The sequence below is a fragment of the Coregonus clupeaformis genome, chromosome 9 (genome assembly GCF_020615455.1).
Source record: "Coregonus clupeaformis isolate EN_2021a chromosome 9, ASM2061545v1, whole genome shotgun sequence".
In the NCBI taxonomy this organism is placed as follows: domain Eukaryota; kingdom Metazoa; phylum Chordata; class Actinopteri; order Salmoniformes; family Salmonidae; genus Coregonus; species Coregonus clupeaformis.
In genome coordinates, this window is record NC_059200.1 from 36,379,534 (window position 1) to 36,387,671 (window position 8,138).

At 42.3% G+C, this 8,138-nt stretch overlaps 1 pseudogene; it reads left to right on the forward strand.

Annotated features, from left to right (window-relative positions):
• Window positions 1-8,138, forward strand: part of LOC121574231 — a 37,271-nt pseudogene extending 29,133 nt beyond the window's left edge.

Below are 8,138 nucleotides of genomic sequence, written 5' to 3' on the forward strand. Positions count from 1 at the left end.
TAATGACAAAGCATAAACAGGTTTTTAAAAACAGAAATATTACGTTTACATAAGTATTCAGACCCTTTACTCAGTACTTTGTTGAAGCACCTTTGGCAGCGATTACAGCATAGAGTCTTCTTGGGTATGACGCTAAAAGCTTGGCACAACTGTATTTGGGGAGTTTCTCCTATTCTTCTCTGCAGATCCTCTCAAGCTCTGTCAGGTTGGATGGGGAGCGTCGCTGCACAGCTATTTTCAGGTCTCTCCAGAGATGTTCGATCGGGTTCAAGTCCGTCTCTGGCTGGGCCACTCAAGGGCATTCAGAGACTTGTCCCAAAGCCACTCCTGCGTTGTCTTGGCTGTGTGCTTAGGGTTGTTGTCCTTTTGGAAGGTGAACCTTCACCCCAGTCTGAGGTCCTGAGCGCTCTGGAGCAGGTTTTCATCAATGATCTCTCTGTACTTTGCTCCGTTCATCTTTGCCTCGATCCTGACCATTTAAAAATAAAAAACTGTTTTCGCTTTGTCATTATGGGGTAATGTGTGTAGATTGCTGAGGATTATTATTTTTTAATCCATTTTAGGATAAGGCTGTAATGTAACAATGTGGAAAAAGTCAAGGGGTCTGAATACTTTCCGAAGGAACTGTACATATATAAATCAAAATCCAATACATTGAAAGCATGCTTTTCCGTGGTCGATGACTTCTATTGATTATTGGTTAGAAAATCATTTGGATACATTTTGGGCAATGCCACTCTGAGTGTTGCTTCAAATTATAATATGATGGTTTGCATCAATCCAATGAATGGATACAGAATACATGACTCGCTGAAGGGTGCATCGTTGCTATAGGAGTTTGTTTGTGCATGGCCTCGCTCTAATGCCCATTCTTTGTCCTTCTCTGTGGTGCTGTGTTTTAGATGATGCTCACTCCAGCTATGCAGGGAATCATTATGGCCATAGCCAAAGCCAGACAGGCGTTCGACAAGGACGGCCCCGAGGCTGGCCTCATCAAGGTAAAGTAGGTTGTGGCATCTCGCTAGTCTATGTCCTTCTACCATGCTATACGTGTAAACATTCTGTCAGTCTCCTCTTGTAGAGATATATATATATATATATGTACATAAAGAGGAGAGGTAGAGTCTTGGCAAACTTGAGCCATAGGGATGTTAGAAAAGGTATACTGTTGGTACCTCACAGTCCAATCAAGGTGGATGAAATAAAGATATCAATCACTCATGTAGTACAGTTTTCTGTAGGATGATGGGCAAAAACTGGTTGAATCAAATCTGTTTCCATGTAATTTCAACAACAAAAATTCAATGTGATGACGTTTTTTTCACCAAACTTTGAACCTAAATTCATTGACATGGTACATTTTTCTGTCTTTCACGTTAAATTCACGCATTCATTTTTTTATATACACTACCGGTCAAAAGTTTTAGAACACCTACTCATTCAAGGGTTTTTATTTATTTTTACTATTTTCTACATTGTAGAATACCAGTGAAGACATCAAAACAATGAAATAACACATGGAATCATGTAGTAACCAAAAAAGTGTGAAACAAATCAAAATATATGTTATATTTGAGATTCTTCAAATAGCCACCCTTTGCCTTGATGACAGCTTTGCACACTCTTGGCATTCTCTCAACCAGCTTCATGAGGTAGTCACCTGAAATGCATTTCAATTAACAGGTGTGCCTTCTTAAAAGTTAATTTGTGGATTTGATTTCCTTCTTAATGCGTTTGAGCCAATCAGTTGTGTTGTGTTGTGACAAGGAAGGGGGGAGGGGGGGCTATTTGGTAAAAGACCAAGTCCATATTATGGCAAGAACAGCTCAAATAAGCAAAGACAACTTTACTACTATTACTTTAAGACATGAAGGTTTTACATTTTAGTCATTTAGCAGATGCTCTTATCCAGAGCGACTTACAGTTAGTGAGTGCATACATTATTTTTATTTATTTTTCATACTGGGCCCCCGTGGAAGTGCAGTTCAAGTGCAGTCGCAAAAAGGATAAGTTCATTAGAGTTACCAGCCTCAGAAATTGCAGCCCAAATAAATGCTTCACAGAATTCAAGTAACAGACACATCTCAACATCAACTGTTCAGAGAGGACTGTGTGAATCAGGCCTTCATGGTCGATTGCTGCAAAGAAACCACTACTAAAGGATACCAGTAAGAAGAGACTTGTTTGGGCAATTAACACGAACAATGGACATTAGACCAGTGGAAATGTGTCCTTTGGTCTGGAGTCCAAATTTGATATTTTTGGTTCCATCCGCTGTGTCTTTGTGAGACGCGGTGTGGGTGAACGGATTATCTCTGCATGTGTATTTTCCACCGTAAAGCATGGAGGAGGAGGTGTAATGGTGTGGGGGTGCTTTGCTGGTGACACTGTCTGTGATTTATTTAGAATTCAAGGTACACTTAACCAGCATGGCTACCACAGCACTCTGCAGCGATACGCCATCCCATCTGGTTTGGGCTTAGTGGGACTATCATTTGTTTGTCAACAGGACAATGACCCAACACACCTCCAGGCTGTGTAATGGCTATTTTACCAAGAAGGAGAGTGATGGAGTGCTGTATCAGATGACCTGGCCTCCACAATCCCCCGACCTCAACCAAATTGAGATGGTTTGGGATGAGTCGGACCGCAGAGTGAAGGAAAAGCAGCCAACAAGTGCTCAGCATATGTGGAAACTCCATCAAGACTGTTGGAAAAGCATTCCAGGTGAAGCTGGTTGAGAGAATGCCAAGAGTGTGCAAAGCTGTCAATTTTCTTTAGACAATTTTGGTCTTGAATGCAGGCAGACAAGTTCCTTACCTTCTCCCCTTTTCACTTGCCTCCTCCATTGTTGTGGTAATGCTGCAATCAGTTGGTTGTAATTTTGGAAAGAGCAGACATTTCCATATATTTTTGTTAACTGCATGTGTGACACGCCACCAGTCCTATTTATGATATCATTTACAAAGATGATACCGTTTAACATTATTTTAATTTTTTCTATCAGTTAGTATATTTGAGTTTAACCATAATGTTTGTTGTAATATGTGTTCAGTCTTTTCTGGTGGATTAAACTGTAATTGCAACCAACTTTCTATTATTGCTTGTTTTAAAAATAGCTATATTTTGGAGATTATTTCATTTTCAAATAACCAAAAGTGAGAGGTTGTAATCTTAATGAAGGGAAAAAGGCCATTCTTGAACACTGGGTGAGCCATTCTTACTAATCTACTAGAGAACCAGTTCGGATTTAAGTAGAGTTTTTCAATTCACGTTAGTTGACAACTCAACCAAATGGAAATCAGAACTATACTTTGAGATGAGGTCTGTGCCCAGTGGGCTCCAACATCCCTGACACCCCTCTCCTCAGGCTTTCCGGGAGGAGTACTCCCTGTCCCAGCAGGACCCACGCCTGCACCATGCCCTGGTCTACTTCTTCCAGAACCAGGCGCCCAGTTGCGTCATCGAGAGGACCCTGCTGGATGGCTTCACCGACCGTAACCTCAGCTTCGACGACAGGTCAGTCAGCACCACTCTCTGACATGCGTTGAAATTTATATTTAAAAACTTCAAATGTGTTCATGTTTTGTCATTTCATTGTAAGTTGTACTTGCAATTCAGCTTGTTGCTGCTGTTTTTACAATTATTTGTTGAACAATTAAAAAGCATTTATCATCAACAAGTATTATTCATAGGTATATTGCTGTGGGGCAAATCATCAATTCCTGTGTAGGTCCATCAGTATCATGAGAGAGGCCCGCGCCAAACTACGCCTCATCAAGCCAGAGGATATGGATATGGAGGAATATATGGTATGTGTCAATAGCAAGGTTTCCCTTAGCCAATCTAGATCCAACCTCCAGCGGCATAGCTAAGCTAGCTTGTTCTGGAGGTCGATCTGATGGTCTATTGAAAGCATAGTAAACTTATTTTCAACCAACCTTTACTGCCGATACTTTCTTTATTCTCGATTTGGAAGGCACTTGTGTCTTATAAATGCCTGTTTCCAGTTGCAGGTGGATTTCCAATAACAAGAGAATATTCCGAAAAATATTAAATCCACTTTTTGTACAGAGTAAGAAATGCCTCTGGCATGTGTATAGATCTTTGTTTATGTTGTTTGAGTCGCACTGTGTGACACGATGTCATTCTTCTACATGTGGCTGCGGAGCTTAGAAATGACTACATCAAGCAAAGATGTTAGGAAATGCAAGATGTCCGGCAGCTCTGTGCAAAAAGTAGATTTCATATTTTTCGGAATATTCTCTGGTTATTGGAGTTCATTTTTATTTGTCATTTGGCAGCCAGGCACCGATCATCATGTCGCCAGCATACAAACCTTTACTCGCATAAAAATGGTTGAATGGAGTATGAATGATCATTACCTGTGATGTTCCAAAATGTTGTCCCCACTGTTAAGCAGTTTGTTCCACCAATCATAAAGAATCCAAGACGATCAGTGATTAATGGTTCCCTTGTGTCATTTCACATGGGGACAATTTGAGCTAAACACTATAAAATACTTATTTGAACATAAACCTACAGTGAGGGAAAAAAGTATTTGATCCCCTGCTGATTTTGTACGTTTGCCCACTGACAAAGAAATGATCAGTCTATAATTTTAATGGTAGGTTTATTTGAACAGTGAGAGACAGAATAACAACAAATAAATCCAGAAAAACGCATGTCAAAAATGTTATAAATTGATTTGCATTTTAATGAGGGGAAATAAGTATTTGACCCCCTCTCAATCAGAAAGATTTCTGGCTCCCAGGTGTCTTTTATACAGGTAACGAGCTAAGATTAGGAGCACACTCTTAAAGGGAGTTCTCCTAATCTCAGCTTGTTACCTGTATAAAAGACACCTGTCCACAGAAGCAATCAATCAATCAGATTCCAAACTCTCCACCATGGCCAAGACCAAAGAGCTCTCCAAGGATGTCAGGGACAAGATTGTAGACCTACACAAGGCTGGAATGGGCTACAAGACCATCACTAAGCAGCTTGGTGAGAAGGTGACAACAGTTGGTGCGACTATTCGCAAATGGAAGAAACACAAAAGAACTGTCAATCTCCCTCGGCCTGGGGCTCCATGCAAGATCTCACCTCGTGGAGTTGCAATGATCATGAGAACGGTGAGGAATCAGCCCAGAACTACACGGGAGGATCTTGTCAATGATCTCAAGGCAGCTGGGACCATAGTCACCAAGAAAACAATTGGTAACACACTACGCCGTGAAGGACTGAAATCCTGCAGCGCCCGCAAGGTCCCCCTGCTCAAGAAAGCACATATACAGGGCCGTCTGAAGTTTGCCAATGAACATCTGAATGATTCAGAGGAGAACTGGGTGAAAGTGTTGTGGTCAGATGAGACCAAAATCGAGCTCTTTGGCATCAACTCAACTCGCCGTGTTTGGAGGAGGAGAAATGCTGCCTATGACCCCAAGAACACCATCCCCACCGTCAAACATGGAGGTGGAAACATTATGCTTTGGGGATGTTTTTCTGCTAAGGGGACAGGACAACTTCACCGCATCAAAGGGACGATGGACGGGGCCATGTACTGTCAAATTTTGGGTGAGAACCTCCTTCCCTCAGCCAGGGCATTGAAAATGGGTCATGGATGGGTATTCCAGCATGACAATGACCCAAAACACACGGCCAAGGCAACAAAGGAGTGGCTCAAGAAGAAGCACATTAAGGTCCTGGAGTGGCCTAGCCAGTCTCCAGACCTTAATCCCATAGAAAATCTGTGGAGGGAGCTGAAGGTTCGAGTTGCCAAACGTCAGGCTCAAAACCTTAATGACTTGGAGAAGATCTGCAAAGAGGAGTAGGACAAAATCCCTCTTGAGATGTGTGCAAACCTGGTGGCCAACTACAAGAAACATCTGACCTCTGTGATTGCCAACAAGGGTTTTGCCACCAAGTACTAAGTCATGTTTTGCAGAGGGGTCAAATACTTATTTCCCTCATTAAAATGCAAATCAATGTATAACATTTTTTACATGCGTTTTTCTGGATGTTTTTGTTGTTATTCTGTCTCTCACTGTTCAAATACACCTACCATTAAAATTATAGACTGATCATGTTTTTGTCAGTGGGCAAATGTACAAAATCAGCAGGGGATCAAATACTTTTTTCCCTCACTGTACATTACACAGGCCTTGATGGCTAGTAGTGTATGTGATTTATACCAATACTCTAGGTAGGCTTTTTTCTCCATCGGAAATCAGACCAAACTTGCATTGATTGTGTCTGTGTGCTCTTCTCCTCAGCAATGGCATGACGACTACAGCCTGTTCCGGACAGTGTTTGTCTACCTGCTGACGGGCTTGGAACAGTACCAGCATGGAAAGTAGGTGTTGTCATGGCGACCGGGGCTCTGCCCCTACGTGATCAGCCTGTATGGTGGTTTGAGTGAGTGAGTGGGCTGACTGGCTGATGTGATGTCATCAGTGGGCTGACTGGCTGACGTGGCGTGGCGTGATATCATCATTGTGTTCCACCAGGGTGCGCGAGGCGCTGAATTACCTCAACCACGCCTACAAAGACAACACCATTCTGCTGAGGAGAGGGGAGAAGAGAGGGGTGGAGCAGTCGCTTATTGCACTTTACAGGAGGAGGTGTCTCAAAGTGAGTGTTACTGATGATGCAGAGGCATCACTGTGAAAGACCTGGTTTGAAAAGATTTGGGACATGAGACTGAAATTGTCAGTTGGGAATATAAAAGTAAAGATATATTAAAGGTTAATAGAATAGAGAATAAGAAGCTAAACTTCAGTGTGAGAAAGTTTCACAGGGCTGGAGTTGAAAAGCCCTGCTATATAGCATATTAACACTTTGTCCGTATATAGACCACTTATCTCTAGACTCACATTGCACATTTTTATTCGGCTATAGTTTGGTCATTTTGCATATGCTCTTATACAAAAAGACTCCGTAGTGACACTGCATATGAATATCCCCTGTCCTCCCCCTTCTGCCCACTTCCTAGGAAGTGAATGACAATGCGGCCACCCTGTTCAGGAGCGGCGAGGTGAGCGACGTGGAGGAGGGCGTGATCATCATGAACGAGGCGGTCATCCCCTGCATGCACCTGATGAGCCGGCCGGACATGGTCAGCCAGGAGGACCTGGACACCATGGAGGCTATCCGCAGCCACTGGTGCTCCTACCTGGGAGTAGACCTGGATGGTGAGGACAGAGGGAGGGGAAGATGTTTTTACTGGGCTTTAACCAAGCTGTGCTAATTGTTTATCTACATCAACACTGCTGTCATTTGCAGATTTCAGTAACACTTTACTTAAAGTTGAGAGGTATAATTGCGTTATTATAAGGCTTATAATAAATAACTGTATTTTACTCCTCCTATGGAAGCTCTAAGTCTTTCTCTTCCTCTCCCCCTTCCTCTCTTTCTCAGACTCCCTACAGGAGAAGCTGGGTGAGTTTCTGCCCAGGGTTCTGGACTGCTCAACAGAGAGGGTGGTCCTAAAAGATCCACCAACGGTGCGCTCCAAAGTGCCCCACGACCTGTGCAGCCGCCTGGCCACAATCATGGAGTCCATCACCAACACCTCCGTGTTCGCTGTCAAGTAAGACCAAGGGGTCAGAGCTCAGCTGCTGAGATTAATGGTCAGGATGCGTACGCTAGCCGACGGCCGCTAACGTTCTATCCTCGTGTAGAGTTGACAAACACTGGATTTTTCCGTAGTAGTGCAAAGTTGTTTTTTATGTTACTTTTTAATGTGCTTTTGCCAGAATCTACATTAAGTAGATTCTGAGTGACTTGCGGCAGAGTTTATACGCGCATATGATACTCACAGAGACATCAAGGAGAGATAGAGAAATGTATTTATTATGCATTAATTAGGTATTATTGCTTTGAACCTATTTAGGTATGTTTTAAGAAAGTGAAAACACAAGAAATATAGTATTTTTGTATAGTTTCTTAGATATTTTACATTTACCATGATGAATTAGGATTGCAGTGAACAACAGGCTCTTGAAGATTTATGTGGTTAGAAATTCAGCTTCCTTTGTCTTGTATTCTCCTGTTTATATATGTAAGCCTTTCCTTCTGCTCCTCTGTTTTCCACTTCTTGAAAACTGTGTTGACGCTCAATAAACTTTCAAACTTTC